Here is a 19,477-nt window from a genome sequence, read left to right as displayed (position 1 = left end):
AGAAATCATAGCTTTCGATTCCATGCCTAGAGCACAGTTATGGACGCATTGTTTCAATTGGGGGTCCCTTTAAACCTTTTAGCTGCCATCCGCAGTTGACATATGGGGACTTAGGATCAGGTGCGTATACCAAAGGGTGAAGGATTGGCAAAGCCCTTTCCGGTTCAGAGGGGTGTTAGGCAGGGCTGTGCTATTGCTCCTACACTCTTCGGCCTTCATATAAATCAAATTGCGGAAGAAATGGGAAGGCGCGATATGGATACTCCCCTGTTGGGGGGGGGGACATTGGAATTCTTCTTTTCACAGATGACATTGTACTGATTTGTAAAACAAGAGTGGGCATTCAAAAGGTGCTGAATTGATTTGAAATCCTATCATCGAGGATGGGGCTTGAATTTAACCTTTCCAAAACCAAGGTAATGCTTCGGTCTAAGCAGCAGAGGAAATTAATTTCCCCAATCGGTTTAGGAACCACCAAGATTGAGAGGGTTGGCTTTTATGATTACTTGGTATTTGTCTTGATGAAACAGGCCGATGGGACAAACTCATTGACATGTCTCTATTTAATTACATGAGGCAAGGGGCAGCCGTGCAGGTCTTTATGCAGCACTATGGCAGTAACACAGCTCCCCAAGCTTCAGAGGTACTGAGGGCCGGTGTCAACACATCAGCTTTATATGGAGCTGTGATTTGGGGCTATTCTGTCCATAGGAAGATGGAGCAGAAGAAATAGCTGCTATGAAGAATCTCCTTTCTCTTCCAAGGACTTCCTCTGTCTCTCTCCCTAAAATTGGAGTTAGGGGTGGACAGCTTTGTGTATGATGCGAAGTTGCGTCCCCCTGTTGTATCTCTACAATCTATGCACAACGCCCTCCCTTAGCACCTTATAAAGTAGCTCTCCTGGACGTTCTTGCACAAGATGGTGCAAGAACGCTTCCATGGGTTAGCTGTGTAACTGATTTAAGAGCAAAACTTGGCCTCCCCTCAATCTCTGTCATTGCACACCGAGAAACTCTACGACACTGCATATTAAGCAGAAGTACAAGGCCTGGTATTATAAATCAGGGTTCTTGGAGATAGGCCCGGCTGGTACAAGCAAAACACTCCTTTGGTCAAGAAAAGTATTTAACACTTATTGAAGACAAGGAGGCACGGATCCTGTTTTTGAAAATTAGACTTGGGATTCTGCCACTCACAGTTGTCACAAGCTCCTGGGGCAGAGGAGACATGCCAGTGTGCGAAATCTGTGAGAAAGAGGATGAAGATTTAAAACACTTCTTGTTTCTCTGCCCCCTGTATAGGAGTCTGTGGCATAAGTGGCTTGCCCTATCTATAAAAAGTATCGTATAAAGATTATTGCAGTGGCACTAAAACCTTTCTTATGCAACCAAAACAAATCCGAGCTTCAGGCTCAATTGAAATTTTTGAAAAGTGTCTTGCACCTAAGAAAGACATATATTGTTTAATTGGCTTGTCACTTATTGGTTGTTTTTCAATTGATTGTTTTAACCTATTTATGTCAATTACATTTTGTAATGAATCTGACCCGGGTCTGTTGGTTGAGATCGACTTTAGGATTTACTGACATTCTTAGGTTGCCTTTCTGCCAATTTCAGTTGGAGAAATTGTGTAGTAATCTGTATTTTTTTTATTCTGTAATTTGTCTTTGCTTACTATTGTTTCTAGTGTTTCTACTTTTATGTCCATGCGCCGAAATAAAGTTTATTACTATTAAAAAAATAATCAACAAATCTAACTGAAGGGGTCCGGATGGTAATGACCTACCGAAGTAGATGCATCCATCTACGAGCGATAGGGAAGATTGATCTGCTGACAGTGATATCTTGTATACTCGCACTAGATTTTAGCCAGTGTGGACGGGTGGACAGGTGGACGGGAGGTGACTGTGGGGAAGACATTTTTCTTCTATTGTTCACACTGTTTGTTGGGAAGAGGCACGCCCCCTTGCGGAGAATGATTAACTAGGGGCCGCCTAGCAGTACACGTGGCATTGACTAGGTTGGTGACGTATATAATGTCACAGGTTCTGGAGTTGGGGATTATTAGAGTATTGTTTGGAATGGGGAGTTGTTGGGGAAGGGAAACAGTTGGGGTAGCCTGGTTCTTAGCCTTTGCCGACCGATTTGTGTGATCCGTGTGTTATATAGTGGGACAGAGTATCCATGTTTCTCAAGATAACTTTCAATTGGTTGTATTAAGATAATGTCATGAAATGTCAGGTGCCTGGGTATCCAGGCGAAGAGAAAGAAAATAGGTGCATGTATGAATGAAGTGGAATGTATAAATTGGCCTTCATCAGGACAACAACGGGAGGTTCAATAGTTCCCATTTAACAAAGTAGGGTGAGTCACACCACTCAAAAAAGTGTGTCCCGGCGTTTTTAATATCGCCTTTTGATAATCAAACGTATCCTTAAATAGTAGACAAGGATTCTTCGTGTCCGAAATGATTCCTCTGTACTGTCTCCGCCAATCACGTATTTTTGTTATTAGAAACACCATAGAAACACCATAGAATCATGTTCTGGTATATATCATCAGATTTCTCTTCTTATCAGTGAATATTCATATTGGACCTTGTAGGCAATTCTTGTGCGACTGCCAGTGATTGAGGAAGGATTTAGTACGCGACGAGGTGGAATACCGAGATCAAGGTCTTTCCTTTCCTGGAAGAACACTGTGGCGGCATAGCTGCATGGGAAGAAAGAACCTTTTGTGGAGCCTGATTGTAACAACAACAACGTCCAATATGAATTGTTCATTCTTGGTTCAGACGTGTGGGGAACTAGCTAATTCGACAAGAATGCGACAAGTGTGTTTAAAGTTGGAGTCCATCAACTTGGCAACAGTATCGGTAGTGAAATCTGCATTTAGTTGCTACGTTCATTAAGATCGTTTGGTCACATGTACCGTAGTCACAGTGTTCAGCCGCGGGTTTCGACAAATCGCTCTTGGATAGGAGCGATTTATCGGTGGCCAATGAGCAGGTTCTATTTGAAACTGTGCATAGGCATTTTGCCATTAGCAGAGGTAGGAAAGACCTGGGACCCTGATTGCAGCAAAAGGTGCATTTGTTGTGATGAAGTGAAACCAATCTGTCCACTACTTTTCATGTTCGCATTACAGCAACCTTTGTGGCAGGAACTTAAAACCATGTCTAGAAAATTCAGGAAGAACGACTTCATATACTGTAGAATCTTTTGGTAAATCTTCATCTTTTCCCAATGTAGTATTTGAAGTGGTAAAGTTCATATGTAGAACATGGTTTCGTAGAGCGCAACATATTAAGTTTTCTTATTAATGGCATATGTTTTGTTTTGTAACCAACTTCTTTTTAGTCACTGCGAAGCATGGGCCATTTTTTAAAATCTATGTGAATATATATTGTCCTGCTCAATTAATAATTGTTTAAGTGACTGGTCATGTCCTTTTTTTTGGGTTAAACTTTTATGATAAGTGTGAAAATAAAGCATGCCTCATCAAGGGTCTGAGCAGATACGACCACATCACCCCGACACTCATCGACCTGGGCTGGCTCCCACTGCATGCACAAATCACCTTCAAGGCTTGCTGCCACATCTATAAGGCAGTCGCCCCCAAGTCACCCAGCCACCTCGCGGAGAAACTCAGCATCTCCGGTGGAGAGCGCACACCAGAAGCCAGGAAATGTGCAGACTTGAAATCCACTGCTGCAAAAAGGAAAGGACTAGAAAACAAGCCTTCTCTGCCTACGTCCCAAGACTTTGCAATCTCCTCCCCATCAGCATCAAAGTTGGCCCACACTTCTACAATTCAGAAAATAACACAAGACTCACCTATTCAAGGAGTCTCTCAGCCTCAACACCTAGGACATCACATCGCCCCTCGTGCCATGTGACTCGCTAGACGTGCCTACCCCTCTACTCCCCGCAACCCGGTACAGCTGTACCCCTCCTCTGTGCCCGTATGTATCCCACCCACAGCTGAATATATGTTCTGTTGTTGCTTCTGAAAAGCGTTCCATTATTCATCTGTACTGTTGTATACCTCTGTAAAGCGCTCCGTTGCTTCTCGAAGGTAGGTCCGCGCTCAATAAATACCATAATATTAATAATAATAATGATGATGTTATGGTGGGACCCTCCTAGTCTAGGTTGCAAAAGTTCTAAGAAGTTGCTATAAGATTTTGGAATAGGTGATAAAGGATTGCTGTGATTTAGCTTGAGTTGCATATCATTTCAAAGAAAAATAAAGTGGACAGCCTATTACATAGCACGCATTGACAACTGCTTCAGAGCACTGGCAGGTGAAGGGTGAGTAAGGGAGAGAAAGAGGAGGGAGCATTTGGGGGTAGGCTGCCGATCCAGACAAGGAACAGAAGAGGGTAGATGAGATGGGAAGGTGGGTTGGGGGTCACTTGATTCCGGCAAACTCAGAGGCTGCATCTCTGAGGTTCTGACAACTGCCACAAAGGCAAGTGCGATCAACTTCACCGAGACACAGGATATAAAGGATTAATGTCATTTTATTAAAGGTATTCAAGGTGATTCCAGTGCTTCGCTCATAAAACATAAAAACCTGCGACTCCTTTCCCCGTGACACCTGGACAGCTCCTGAATTTGTTCATTGTTTCTATTTCTGAATCAGGAGGGCTTCCCCATTGCTAATACAGCCAGTTTCGGGCTCTCTGATTTTCTGCTGGGTTCTACTTCCCGATAGTCTTATGATGTCCCACTACATCCAGTGCAGTCCAAACTAACATTGCTCCACAGTCTACTTAAACAAAGTAAAGGTCTTGGGAGGTTCAATGTCCCTATTGGCTATGTGGTCCTTCCCATGTTCCACGAAGCGGTGTAGCTCCCAGCGCGACCCCAACTCAGCCACTTTAGCTTCCAGCGTCGAGTTGGGAGACCGTGTGCATCAGGTAAGGCCTAGCAACCCTTTTGCCCCATATCAGGATAGTTCAAAGGTTCCCAATCCCCCCTGCATCCCTTTAAGCTTGCCTTCCCCTTCCCTGCTCAGCTCCCTTCCGTGCCTATTGGCTGTCCGGTCCTTCCCATGCTCCAGGAAGCAGTGTAGCCTCCCAGGACGACCCCACATCGACCACTTTCGATTCCAGGGTCTAGTTGGGAGACACAGTGCCTCAGGTAAGGCCTACCAACCCTTTTTCCCCCCATAGCGCTTTAGTTTTAATGTTCCCAATACCCCCTGCCGCCCTTGATGCTTTCCTTCCTTGGCTTCCCCTTCCCTGCCTAGCTCCCGCCCCCTCTCATGCTGATTGGCCTACCATTACCCAGGAGCACTTCTTCACCGACAGAGCTTGGGCAGCTTCTGCTTGAGCAGCCCCCAGCTAAGGGCCACAAGGCAAAGGGCTCCAGAAGAAGCAGCTGCCTAGTACACCTGCCGCAGTCCACCAGCAGCGACTGATAAGGTAAGTGTGGTCTGGGTGGGGAGTACAGCCATTACTGTACTACAGTAAAACCCCACCATTCTTAATACCTACTATAGCCTAGACCATTTTGTGTTAGTCAGCCAGATCTCACATTAGCCGATTTGTGTTAGTCAGCTATATCACGCATTTAGCCTATTTGTGTTAGTCAGCCATATCTCGCATTAGCCCATTTGTGTTAGTCAGCCATATCTCGCATTAGACCATTTGAGTTAGTCAGCCATATCCGCATTAAGCCCATTGGTGTTAGTCAGCCATATCTCGCATTAGCCCATTTGTGTTAGTCAGCCATATCTGGCAATTTGTCCCATTTGAGTTAGTCAGCCATATCCCGCGTTTAGCCCATTGGTGTTAGTCAGCCATATCTCACGTTTATCCATTTGTGTTAGTCAGCCATACCTCACATTTAGCTCATTTTATTTAGTCAGCCATATCTTGCATTTTGCCAATTTGTGTAAATCAGCCATATCTTGCATTAGCCCATTTGTGTTAGTCAGCTATATCACGCATTTAGCCTATTTGTGTTAGTCAGCCATATCTCGCATTAGACCATTTGTGTTAGTCAGCCATATCCGCATTAAGCCCATTGGTGTTAGTCAGCCATATCTCGCATTAGCCCATTTGTGTAAGTCAGCCATATCTGGCAATTTGTCCCATTTGAGTTAGTCAGCCATATCCCGCGTTTAGCCCATTGGTGTTAGTCAGCCATATCTCACGTTTATCCATTTGTGTTAGTCAGCCATACCTCACATTTAGCTCATTTTATTTAGTCAGCCATATCTTGCATTTTGCCAATTTGTGTTAGTCAACCATATCTTGCATTAGCCCATTTGTGTTAGTGAGCTATAACTCATATTTAGCCCATTTGTGTTAGTTAGCCATATCTTACATTAGCCCATCTGTGTTAGTCAACCATATCTTGCATTAGCCCATTTGTATTAGGCAGCCATATCTTTCAGCCCATTTGTGCTGGTCAGCCATATTTCGCAGTAGCCCATTTGTATTAGTCAGTCATATCTCACGTAAGCCCATTTGTGTCGGTCAGCCATATCTCGCATTTAGCACTATTGGGTGTGGTCCACTGATGGAATGAAGGATGTAAGCATTGTTGTATGCACAACTAACCCATTTTCTCCTCCTACACACCACACCTTTTTAACTTAGTGGAAGGCACGGGCTCATCCCACACACCTGCATGCACATATTACTCAATCTCTATTGCACAACACCTCTGCCACTAGAATGAAGCTTCCTTCAATGACATACTCAAATGCTACCTTCCCATATAATTCTCTGTCTCCTTAAACACAAACCACCTGATTAGTGCACAGTATACCTCCGTCGCACCCATCCACACACCATTCAGACATGGGTGACGAGCAGGGTCCTGGCCACGCTCACATAACTTTAATGGCTGAAATGCACACACACATAATAGAACCCCCATTTGTTTCCCAAATTTGGACTCTGGTCCTACTGAGGCCGTTCAACCAACAGCGCGCAGGGACCATAATTGTGATGAAAGGCACTATACAAATGACAGATGAATTAATGAATTCACAACCGAAGCTGAAATGGTACGTATAACGAACCACTTCAGTGGACACTCGCCGCAGGCATGGCTACCCGCACACATCAGAATACTGCAAGGACTATGAAAATATGTGGTCATGCTGGCCACATAACTTCCGCCTCCATACACCAGACTATGCCTCAACACCTCTGACATCAGAATGCAGCACACACCTATGAAATAATTCAGGCACGCTGAACACATAACAAGTCTCTAGCACTCACGCCATCTCCTGACTCCTCTCCTCAGCACCCTTCCTCATGCCTGACCTCATGGGTTGCTCTCTACCAGAGCCTGGCCAGCCTCGCTGATCCTTATTTGGCCAAATGCACACACACATTCTAATCTTACTCTGTGACCGATAACATTCTGGACCGCGGTCCTCGAGGCCGTTCCCACCACAAGCACATTGAGACTATAAAAATGGTAAAAGGCGTTATATAAATGACACGTGCAATACAATACAAGAAGTTTCTCAGTTCAACAGGAAGTCAAGATTGCTCTGGGTTGGGTTATCCTCCCACTGGGATTTCTACTTGGCTTCATTGTCAAGATACAGTTACCCACGTTCCGGTGGTCTAAGTGAACCCATACACTTTTCTTGATTCCTGGTTCCTCTGTTCCTCTTCTGGATGACTGAGAGACCCCTCTACGCAGCTCTTGGGGTCTATGTGCATTTACACACTTTTCTTAGTTGGTGGCAGGGTATTGGGCTGTGGTACACCAGTCTAAGCTCTAGAGCTTCCAGCTGGCCACTTGTGTTGGGTGATAGGATATAAATGATTTGAAATAGCCATTGGAATAGTGCCATTCCTTGTACAGCCGCATAGATTTGGTACTGAGGCTTCTAAGTTTTCTTCCCAGGTGTAAGCCATTCCTTGTTTTCATTGTTGTTTTGATTAGTTTGACTATGATTAGATGGTTGTTTATCCATAATTAACCATACTACAGGGGATGTCCTAATGACATTTGGGCCAATATCTATTAGTTTAAAATGTATTTTATTGTTTGCTTGTTAGGTGCTTATACAGCAAGTAAAATACTGTTTCAAAGAGCCCACAGGGCAGAGGGAGGGACCAAGGGGTGAAACACATTACAAAACACAGTTTTTCAGAGCAGTGGAAGGAAAAAGGACAAAGGACGAACCTACTATGCCCTGCGAGTATTCAGAAAACCATAAAACCAGAGTATAACCAGAAAAACAGAATATAACCATAAACATGTACCCTTGAGATTACTAATGTATATAAAAATTAAGATTAATCAAAAACAGTACCAAATATTCCTTTCCATATATCTCACGAAAAAAGTTTTTAAAAAAATAAATCAAATAGAAGAGAAAAACAAACAAAATATTTTAATGACGCCCAATTTACAGACTCCAACCATAATCTCAATACAAACGAATATGCCAATAGATAGCAGAAACACATTTTAAATGTCATGAAACACATGGAACGCATCAACATAAATTAAAAACGTTAGAGGAAAATGTTTTCAAGTAGCTCCTAAATACTATCAGGAGATGTTTTTGTATTTTAAATATAAGACGTACTTTGGACACTTATATTGACAAACGATCAATTACACACATATGTGAACAGGAACATGTATTTGACATAAACATCAGCAAAGTACATATATAAGATGGCAAACAACTACACACACAGTCTCGGTTTAACGCAAGGGACTCTAAGCGAGATTCTGTGTCTTCATCAGGGCAAAATCTTGAACAATTACTAGAAAAATGTTTTTAAGGTAATTTTTTGTTATGAAAAGCATTTTGTTGAGCCAACGACTCTTGGAGGGAAATGTGAAATTCAAACTAAATGACCTTGCACATATCATAATCACAATAGGAGAATTGACTTGCGCTCTCCCATAAAACACGACAAACTGAAAAAAAACAATTAAGTCATTGCATTCCCAGATTGTAACTGGTCAACCACCACCGCAGTCAAAATTAAAAAGTTCACCTCATAACATAGCCCAAAATGAAATAGATTCTCCATAACCAAGTTTCCATTAGCACACGCGGACATCCAGGCAGGTTGTTTCCACAGGTTCCCTAAAGCGACAAAACAACACTTTTAAAATGTGCACAACTCTTTGAAGCCGTTCAATGTAGAAATGGGAACATAGTTCCATTACCTAAAGCCGCTCATCCTAACACATAAATGAAATGTGCAGAAATCATTTGCTATTGTGGATAAAGCAATTCATTTGGCGTACAACACGTCCCAAAGTTAACATATTTTCAGGGATAAACAATGGTGCATAAATCCAAACAAATATCTAAATTATGGACACCCACTCACAATGTTCCTAAAAGTTCTGCCATGATCAAATTCTGGCATACAGTGGGGGCCAGCCACGCGAGATCTCGTTGCAGCGAGATCTCATGAGAGTTTGCGCGCAAAGCGCGAAGGAGGATAGATACGTGGAGCGAGGCTGGAGAAGACAGTCGGGCCTTGACGCTCCTCATTACTGAGGAAAATCAGCCATCTTGTGCAATTCTGCCCATCTGCATTCCCCTACCTAGCTGAGCGTAATACCATGGCTGAGGGCAGCCTTGTGGAGCTCCAGCTAGCAGGGGATGTCAATACCCTTGCACATGTACTGTGCAGTGAAGTAGCTGCATGGGGCAAAGGAACTGAACTGTGAGTACTTCCCTCCCCCCTTCCTGGACTCATATACCCCTGTTACTTCTTATGTGTTAGATGTCAAAATAAACACCTCGTTGCACCATGCAAGTGTCCTGTAATCATTGAAGTCCACTACACATACATTTAAGTGGAATTTAAGTGGAATACGTAATCTGCACGAAACATTTCACTGCAGTGCTTACTGCATCACACAAACGCATGTATGCATTACAAAGATAAGCTAGACCGCTGATCCATATCACTCACGCATGCCAAACTGGCAGCCATTTTATCCAAAGAATACTTCAAACAATGCTGCTTTGTTATGATTCTCTGAAACTTAATCGTGATGCGGCTCAATTCCCCCACCATCCTTCAGTTCCCCAAAACACTAAAAACCAGGTTGTTTTATCAATACCTCCTGCATGACTAAATACATGTTTCTACACATTTCTGCCAGCATTACTGTGCTACTGTCCAAAAGTGCTATTCCACACCTTGTAATGCGCTTACATGACCCATTCCAATCTGTAAGTGTAATCCAGTCCTGTGTTTTTTTTCTTTGCATTTGTAGTCCGAGTTTTATAATGGGAAAAGTGGAACTACAAATCCCAGAATGCAAACAAAAAACCCAGGACTGGATAAGCCCCTGTAGATTGGAATGGGTCACGTTGGGGAGTTTGCTATCCTCCCCCATTTTGCCTGATGTTTCACTTTGATACGTGAAGGTTCACGGTTGTCCATGATGTTCCGTCTTTTGTTTAATGATATGCCTCTTTATACTCAGTCCTCTCGACAGATAATTAAAATACTCTTGCATTACTCCATCCCTTTTGACTGCTTCTGACTTATTGGCTGAATACAATAGTTCATAGAGTTCCTACTTTGGAGGGACTGGATCTTTTGACAGTCTTGCTCATGGTGTGTACCTACTGTCCTTTTCGCTCTATTACTAAATCTTTACACACTTTGTTCAACATAAAATTCAAATATCTCTTTACTCTCAACTGAAACGTCAAATGTCTCTTTACTTTTCAGTGCTCCATGTGTTGTGTCTCGTTCCTTGGACCACATATACCAGCCTGCACTTTAAGTAAATCTTTTTTCTTAGGATTGGAGTGACATTTTGGTACAAATATCAAACTTCATCTCACTTGACGTGTTTGTCTTTCAGTCCTTCTTAGACTGTGACCGATTCCTTGAGCACCAAACACCAGCATGAAATTCACTGACTTTATTCTTAGCCTTTGGTTGGCTTTCTGACAGCGATATCAGCTTGCATGCCAATGTCCTCTTTACTCTTTCAGATCCCCTAAACTGTTGGATCAGTCAACAAGCGATGTTCTCCTTTCTCGAATTCATAGTAATTTTACAAAGGAGGCCACAGACCATGCACCAGAATTAAAAGACAAAGGTTTATTACACGTTCCATTCCCTGTGCAGGAGCATTCTGTAGAATGGTGCCCTGTCTTTAACGGAAACCCTTCAACACTCTATGAAATGAATACATGTCAAGGTGATCACTCTAAAGATAGTGACTCATTTACTCAATGGAGGGGGATTCCCCCTGCCCTCTATATGTGTATGACAATCACTTCCATGTCCCAATTTGATCATCTCACAATGACGCTTCCTTTGCTTCAAGGGAAAGTTTTTCATTTCAAATTTCTGCCATTTGCCTGAAATCAGCCCCTAGAGTATTTACAAACACCCTTGCACCCATGGCGGTGCAGATGGATAGCAGATGCGTACTGTGTCATCCGTATCTGGACTGGACACCGCCACATTGATCTGCAACTATCACAGGAGCTTCATTTCATAGCGACCTGATTCAGGACAGATGTGATCCTCAAGCTCAAGTGCTGTCTACAGGAACTGCTGAAGGACCCACTGCTCCACACAGGATCAGGGTTCAGATTCCAAGGGGATGTGGCAGCTTTCCTCTTTGCTGAACCCTGAGTGTATCTTCAGCTTTGCCTCATGGTATTTCACATTCTAGATCACAAGGACCTGTGTCTTTAATCCCTGGGCACTCACCTACCCATCAGCCCCACCATCAGAGAGTCCATGATGTGGTGGGTGGGCTTGAAGAAGGGCATTCGACTTAATCCGCCTTCCGTTGTAACAACGGATGCTAGTAGAAAGGGTGACAGGGCACTTTGGAACAGTGGTGGAGAAACTCAGTCATCCAACTGCTAGGAACCATTTAGTAGTTCTCCCCTCATTGCAGAGTCAGATGGTAAAAATAAGAACAGATAGAATATATACACTTGGGAAGGTGGTACACCAAGTTTCAGCCGCTGAACCCACTGAGCATGGTGCTCCTTCCACCCAACTTTCTTTATCATTACGCAAGCTCTGTTGATACTTCACAACTGGAGATCGATATCTTTGACGTAAAGTCCAATGGGAAATTCTGGATCTTCTTCCCCAGTGTCCCGGATCCTATAGCCTTGCCATGTCACTTTGTTTTCTGAAGATTCTTCTCTTCGCCTTCTCCTACTTTAACCTGATTAGAGCAGCTATGTTGTGTGCAGGGCACCACACATGGCCCTTTGGTGCTGCAAAGTTGCAATTCAACTCTTGAGGCTGAAAGTCCATGCTATCATGGTGGTCCTCTTATGGCCCAGAATGACCTGTTTACTGATGTTGAGGAGGATGATGCAGGGACCAGAATGGATCCACCCTCTCCCCCCAACCTGTCCTTTCAAGATGGCGATGGTGTCGCTCTTCCAGCCCTCGTTTTGCAGGTTGGGAGGAAGGGTTTATAGAAGAAGGCATTGAGTAGGGATCTAGCAGTGGCAATGCCCAGTTACTCTTCTCTCATACAACCTCATACAGGAGGCAATAGAAGACATTCCAATCATGGTGTCAGTCAAAGTCCCTTTCAGCCCTATGCAATCCCCTTACAGATATTGGCATTCTTGCATCAGGTGTTCTGTTAGGCTGATCAATGGCCTCTTTGCAGTTTCAGTGGCAGCCACCTGGGCTTGATGTTTCTTTCTCAACATTTTGCATGAATGCATATTCACACCTGTTCAGGTGGCAGGAAACGCAAGCGAGAACTCACAGCGTACCACCCGCATTTTCACAGCAAGCCGAGGCCTTTCCTCAGGTGCCACCATCTTGTTTGTGAGGAGGCAACAGGGAGCCCCCGACTGTTGCCTCTCCACATTCCCACCATCCCCCTCACACCCCAAGACTTCCTACACCCTTCCCCTAGCTCCCTCCCAACTTACCTGCTAGATCATGCTTTCTGCTCCAGTAGGACCCCGTCCTGTCCTCGGCGATAGAAATACAAAAGGGACTAACGTCCCTTTTCTATTTACTATGGCGGGGGCCATCTTGTTTTTTTTTATTTTTCATGTGCGATTGGGCCCGCACAAAATGCACACAGCATGTCTCACGTGAAAAAAACATATATTCACACCCCGGACAAAGCTTTGGAAGCAATCAGCCCCTTGCCAGAGGGATGCGTACATGGCCAATCAAAGGCCTTAGCCATAGTTGGGACACTAATTTCTCTTAGGCCTGCCTATGCTTAGGCTGGCAGGCCTTTACTAGCCTTGTATACGCCCCCCGGGCCCCACATGGGGTAGGTTAATACAGTGTCTCCCATAGGCAACATTGCACCAGATGAATCCTCACTGCAAGTTTCGAATCACCTTCTGGAAATGTGTTCTTTTGCTTCTATATTATTTTATGCTGTTTGTGATGTTACGATGTTACAATGGTATTACAACCCTGGTGGAGATTGTTGTAAAAGCTATTGTCAGCCCTTACTCTAGTTGTCCTCCCTTTTCTTCCGACGAGGTCCATAACTGAGGTGTGTGCCGATAATACTGGTCACTGCGCTCCCCTACAAGGTTGTAATGACTTATAACTCTGAGTTCTACTCCTACTCGCCTCCGCTCCGATGCAGTATGTCAAGTCCACCATCAGAGAATCCATAATGCGGTGACTGGACTTGCAGAAGGGCCTTCGACTCTCCCCACATCAAGCCACTTTTCCAGAAGGAAGCTTGACTACTTGGCAATGTGTATGGGTTTGCTGGCCTCTTAAACTCCACAGGGGTCAAGGGTGAGCATGCACAGTATCCTAGGGATAGGAGGACAATGCTCTGATTACTTATCGGTAATCTTCATTACTCCTAGTACTACTATTCCTCGTCACAGTACTTATCTCATGAGGCCCCTGTCTCCGACACAGGACCTTCTTCTATTTCTTTAAATCCCTATAACTCCTCCCCCCACATCCACGTCACTCAGTTTCATATTACCAAGCCAGAGCTTGGGACCTTCCCCGCAGGGAGGGTGAGGCGGGTTGTCAGTACTGGGACGAGGAAGAGTGTGACTAGGAGTAATGAAGATTGCATGTACCTCCACGTCCACTCTTCCGCGTCCCAGTACTTACCTCATGAAGTATACCAAAGCAGCAACGGGGGAAAGGTCCTAATGAGACACAGAGCCAAAAACAGTGCAGCAAAACACACACCCACAGTAACTCTTAATCCACACCACCACAGTTAAAACTCCAACCCCGGAGTGGGAGAAACTCAACCCATAGTGGTTGATGAAAGTGCTTAGACCAGCCCAGGCAGCAGCCCTACAAATCTCTAGCACAGAAACCCTCCTTGCATCGGTCCAGGAAGCCCCCAAACTCCTGGTGGACTGCCCCTGAACGTGCGCAGGCACAGGCAGGCCAGAAGCCACATAGGCCATGGAGACCACAACACAGAAACACGGGCAAATGGAAACCACAGATGCCTTACACCCAGCCCCAGCCGGGCCACAAGTAATCAGAAGACTATCAGGTTGGTGGAGAAGAGCAATCCTAGCCAAATACTCCAACACTGCCCGCCGGACATCAATGTTATGCCAAGCCACCTCCTCAGGTGTTTGCGGATCTTGAAAGAAGGCAGGGAAAACCAGATCCTAAGAGGTGTGAAACTGAGAAACAACTTTAGGGAAAAACTTCTGACCACACCTCAGCACCACCGAGTCCGGCACCACCCTCAGGAAAGGAGGGTGACATAACAGAGCCTCAATCTCCCCAAGCCCACCAGCATAAGTGTTGGCAATAAGAAAGGCAGTCTTCAGTGTAAGATGTTTGATATCAATCTTGGAAATGGGCTCAAAAGGAGGCCTTTGAAGGAACCGTAAGACAAGAGGGAGATCCCAAGGTGGAAGCCCTTTATAAGTACAAGGACGTGAAGAAGAAAAACCCCAGAGCAACTTCCCCACCAACACCTCCCCATCCAAGTGACCATCAGAGTCCCCCAAAAGGAATTTACTGGAGACCCACTGAGAGCAAAGCGTGGAAACCATCAGGCCCTTGCCAAACCCCCTCCTGGAGGAATTGAAGGATAGTGGGGAGGCCAGAACGCAGGGGAGGGATCCCAGAACGCCCAAACCAGTCTCGGAAATGGCCCCAATGCCTGCCGTATACCTTCAGAGTGGAGGGTCTAAGAGCATTCATTATGGACTCAACTACAGGACCTGAGAACCCCTGAGACATCAGCCTAGACCGCGCAATAGCAACACTGCCCATTGCATCCGGCAGACTTCCAACCGCAGATCCCCATGAAGGGGACACGGCCACTTCGGAACCAGCCAAGGTTCCTGGGACCGAAGCTCCAACAGAGAGGGGAACCAACTCCGGTGGGGCCAGAGCAGAGCTAACAACGAGTCACCCTGGACACACTGATGCAAAAGGGGAATAGGTAAAAAGGCATGAAGGTGACCCCAAGGCCATTGTACAGAGTGGGCGTTCCCCCCCCCAAAGCCTCTCGGTCTGAAACCGAGAGCAGAAGAGGGGAACTTTTGCTGAGGCTGGGGATGCAAACAGGTCTAGAACAGGGGTCCTCAATCTGACACAGATCTCCGCAAAGGCCTGGGCTGACAGGACCAGTTCCGCAGAGGAGGGAAACCAGCGGCTGAGAAGATCATGCTCGAACAATGTCCACCGCCTTGATATGTGAGGCCACCAGAGACACCAGATACTATTCCCCCCAGGTGCCTATCTAAGCTGCCAGATCATTAAGGAGCGGCCGTAACCCCCTTTGGCGGTTGACATATGCCAAGGCTGTTGTATTGTGGGTTCGGACCAAAACTGCCTGACCTTCCAGCAACCCCTCGAAGTACACCAGAGCTTGGAGAATGGCACACAACTCTCACCAATTGGATGATCGACGGCTCTCCCCCAGATCCCACAATGTAGACCCCCCAACCCATTCCGCTGGCGTCGGTAGTAAGAGTGGCCACAGGAGGAAGGATCAGGGACACCCCAGCCTGTAGATTAGGAACCTCCAGCCACCACAACAGGGAGACCCGCAGCGCTGGGGACACTGAAATCAAAGCCTCGAAAGCTGAGACATCGGGAACCAGTGGGAGAGAAGATAAGACACCAGGAGGCGAAACTGAAGACGGGCCCAAGGAACTAGAAAAAATGCAAGACGCCATGTGCCCCGTAACTTCAGCAACTGGTGAGCCGAGACATGCTGACTTCTGAGATCCCTGCCCAGAACACCCAACAAGCGACAGACCCTCTCTAGGGACAGGAACACCCTCTCCATCCCAGTGCAATACAGTGCCCCGATGAAAACTAGATCCTGAGAAGGCTTCAGCTGAGACTTCCGCCAGTTCACCAGCAAACTCCAGACCCGCAATTCCTGGCAGACTAAAGGGAGATGAGGCAGGACAGCCTGCCGACAGGACTCCTCGACCAACCAATCATCCAGGTAGGGAAAAATCTGCACTCCCTGCAAATGCAAATGCACCACCAGCATGGAGAACACTCCTGGAGCCGATCGCACCCCGGACAGGAGCACCCGGAACCGAAACGTCGTGATCTCATCCAAACCCCCCTGCACAACATCGGAGAATGTTCCGCAAAGCCTCCATGTTGAAGCGTTCCGTCCGGACGAAGCAGTGCAGGGCCTCGAGACCCATACACAGGTGACACTTCCTAGAAGGCATAGGGACCATTAACACCTGCGAGTAGAAAACTTGACCTCGAACAGGGAGAGGAACGGGCATGACGGTAACCCACAACAACAATTCGGAGAGAACGGATCCCATGGCCAACTACTTGGTCCGTGAGCTGGGACCCAAAGTCCTAACCATGCAAACTTGGACAGGAGGAGACAGGAACGGCACTTGATAACCCCTCTGGAAGGAGCCCTGCACCCAGGAAGCCAAACCCCACCGGTCCCATACTGGAAACAAACAGACGGATCCGCCCGCCTCAGGCTCGACCTCCGAGAAGATAGAGACGAGGAGCCAGGAAAAAACTGCCAGTCACTGCACTTGCACCAGAGGAAAATCCCAGGACGTTGAAGCAGGCCTGTGCCGCAATATAACAGCATGCTTGTCAGCCCACAAAAAGATTGGACTCATCAAAAGGGAGATACAGGACAGCCCGGTAGTCCAGCAGAAGCACATGTCTCCGGGCAGATACACCAACCCCCAAGGCCATGGCTCCCTCAGCTGACATAGAGGAGCCACCAGGCTGGCGAGACCATCACCAACATGACCTGATGGCATTAAAGATGCCCCCTCCCAATGGGCAGAGTACTGCCACAAAAAAGGCAATGCAATCCATCCCAGATAGCAGACACCAAAGGCAACTCCATACCTGGGGTATGCCTATACTGGAAACTCACAGAAGGGACAGCCCCCACCACCGGCACCAGGGGCTCTGAGAAACCCTTTAAGCACAGACATGTGCCACAATCTGCCATATTACTTCCATGCGTCTGAGAGGAGGTGTGGAAGCAACACGTCGGCACCGGGGACCTAGGCCCTAAAAGTAGACACTGGGAACCAACTGCATGGCTGTTACTTCCATGATGCATTAGCAGTTTCCATAATTCCATGCCGGACAAGGGAAATCAAATCATTCTCCTTCATCCGTGCCCTGCGCAGTTCAGAGGAAGAGGACAGGACAAGGTGCCCGCGTGCAGTAGAAATAAACCCATGGCTAGCACAGACACAATCACACCACTAACTTGCCACCTATATACACATCACATGACTGACAGGTGGCTTGAACTCTGCATCATGTAGTGGTAGCCCCATGCTCTACCTGTCGAGCTAATGCGTACACCTCCAGAAGGCACCAACCAAGAGGGAAAACCAAACAAAACAATCCCCCTGGCAACGCCGCACCTCCCCACCGGAGGAGGAGCCCATCCGCCTCCGGAGCAACGTCGGTAGAATACCATCAAACAGGAGGCATGTTGCTGCATGGCCCCAATGGCAGGATAATCAGGGCACAAACATTCACAAAGCCCCCAACTCCTTACCACATCCTGGGCCCTCCAGGACCCGGGCCATGATGTCCTCACGCTGGCCTATCACCTCGCAAAACAAAACCGGGCGAGGCACCAGCCTCCGTAAGGCACACCAAGGAGCCGGCATGCTGACTCACAATGGGGATGCCAATATGGGCATACCAGCAGGAAAGGGGAGAAACAGCAAGCACAGAGCTCCACCCCCTCCTTACCTTACCCCGGACCCAGCAGGACCCAGGTCACAATGCCCACGCTGCGGTCCGGAGCCCAGCAAAGAATCGAGCGAGGTAATCCTGCTCAACCAGGACCCCAAGTCCCGCAGGGGGCCCAGGAGCAGCGCCACGCCCGAGGGAGCCAAAGGCCCCGCCACACAGCCCCCCCAGGGGGCCAGCAATCAGTGCTCCCCGGTGCCCTGCACCGGGAAAAAAAAGTCCAACCTGCCGGAGGAAGGAAAAATTAAAGTAAGTGATGTGGTTGTGGGGGAGGAGTTATAGGGATTTAAAGAAATAGAAGAAGGTTCTGTGTCAGGGCAGGGGCCTCATGAGATAAGTACTGTGACGAGGAAGAGTGGACGTGGAGATAATGCCGTTCACTCATGTGGTCACCCTTCCAATAGTGAAGGAATTCGATGAGGAAACTAAGGCTCAGCGTAATGACGATTAAGCTCCGTGAAGAGGTCATGATAAATTCCTGCCACGCACCCCTATCCCAAATACAATAAAAGACAGTGGTTGAACCATAGCCACGAAAACCCACCAAGGCAACGTAATGCAACATCTTGAGGTTGGGTGTTTCAAGTGGATCCCAACCTACCTTTCGAATGGCGGGCAAGCATCTAAACCGATCCCACAGCCCCATAGTCGGACACAACTGGAGACAGACCCCCACCAAAGGTCTATTTTTGAATGCCTGCAGACACAATGTTGTGAACAAGTTTCTAAATCTGTGCAACTATCACACTGCTTTGATTCAAATCTTTGCCGCTTATATCGGCCATCATACAAGGACCCGCATATAGCCAGAACTGTCAACAGTATGTAGCATAAACCTGGCCCAGAACTACCTGAAACTTCCGGGTTTAAGTTGGCGATCAGGGTGAAATTTTCTTCGAATGACCCTGTGTTCTGCCTGCAGCGTAATAACTGCCGCATTCCTTCGCTGTTCAGGCATTCTTACTCATTGACAGCCGCTCAGGGTGCCCAGCCATGACACGGCCACTGTCGTGACCTGTGTGCTCTGTGTACTCTAGACAGCGTGCTCTAGGCCTCGCCTTGCTTTCCTTCCCGTGCAAGGCTGGCTGAGTCAGCAAAGTGCTTTTACCATCTCATGGGTTGGGAGGATGGGGGACCCGCATGTCAGCCGGGAATAATGGACTCATTCAACTCTTTGGCAACACACGTTTTTAGGTAGCACTTTGTGCTGCGTGTAAAGGTTTTACTGAGCCTCAGATGTACACAGTACACAAAGCAGTTTCGAGGCGATAACGAACGTTTGCAAACTTCCGGCAGCTGGTATGCG

General features: G+C 46.7%; 1 long non-coding RNA gene across 1 annotated transcript in view; it reads right to left on the bottom strand.

Moving 5' to 3' along the window:
- LOC138504869 (uncharacterized) overlaps positions 1-19,125 on the bottom strand; it is a 45,675-nt gene extending 26,550 nt beyond the window's left edge. Inside the window, exons 1-2 of the long non-coding RNA XR_011280025.1 lie at positions 19,023-19,125; positions 8,998-9,089 (exon numbers count right to left, since the gene is read on the bottom strand). This is a non-coding gene — a long non-coding RNA (uncharacterized lncRNA). The remainder of the gene's footprint in view (positions 1-8,997; positions 9,090-19,022) is intronic.
- Positions 19,126-19,477: the final 352 nt, after the last annotated feature.

This window comes from Ambystoma mexicanum, chromosome 11 (assembly GCF_040938575.1).
Source record: "Ambystoma mexicanum isolate Mex_15411 chromosome 11, UKY_AmexF1_1, whole genome shotgun sequence".
NCBI lineage: Eukaryota > Metazoa > Chordata > Amphibia > Caudata > Ambystomatidae > Ambystoma > Ambystoma mexicanum.
The sequence above is the reverse complement of the archived record's forward strand: the minus strand, read 5'-3'. Positions and strand labels throughout refer to the sequence as shown.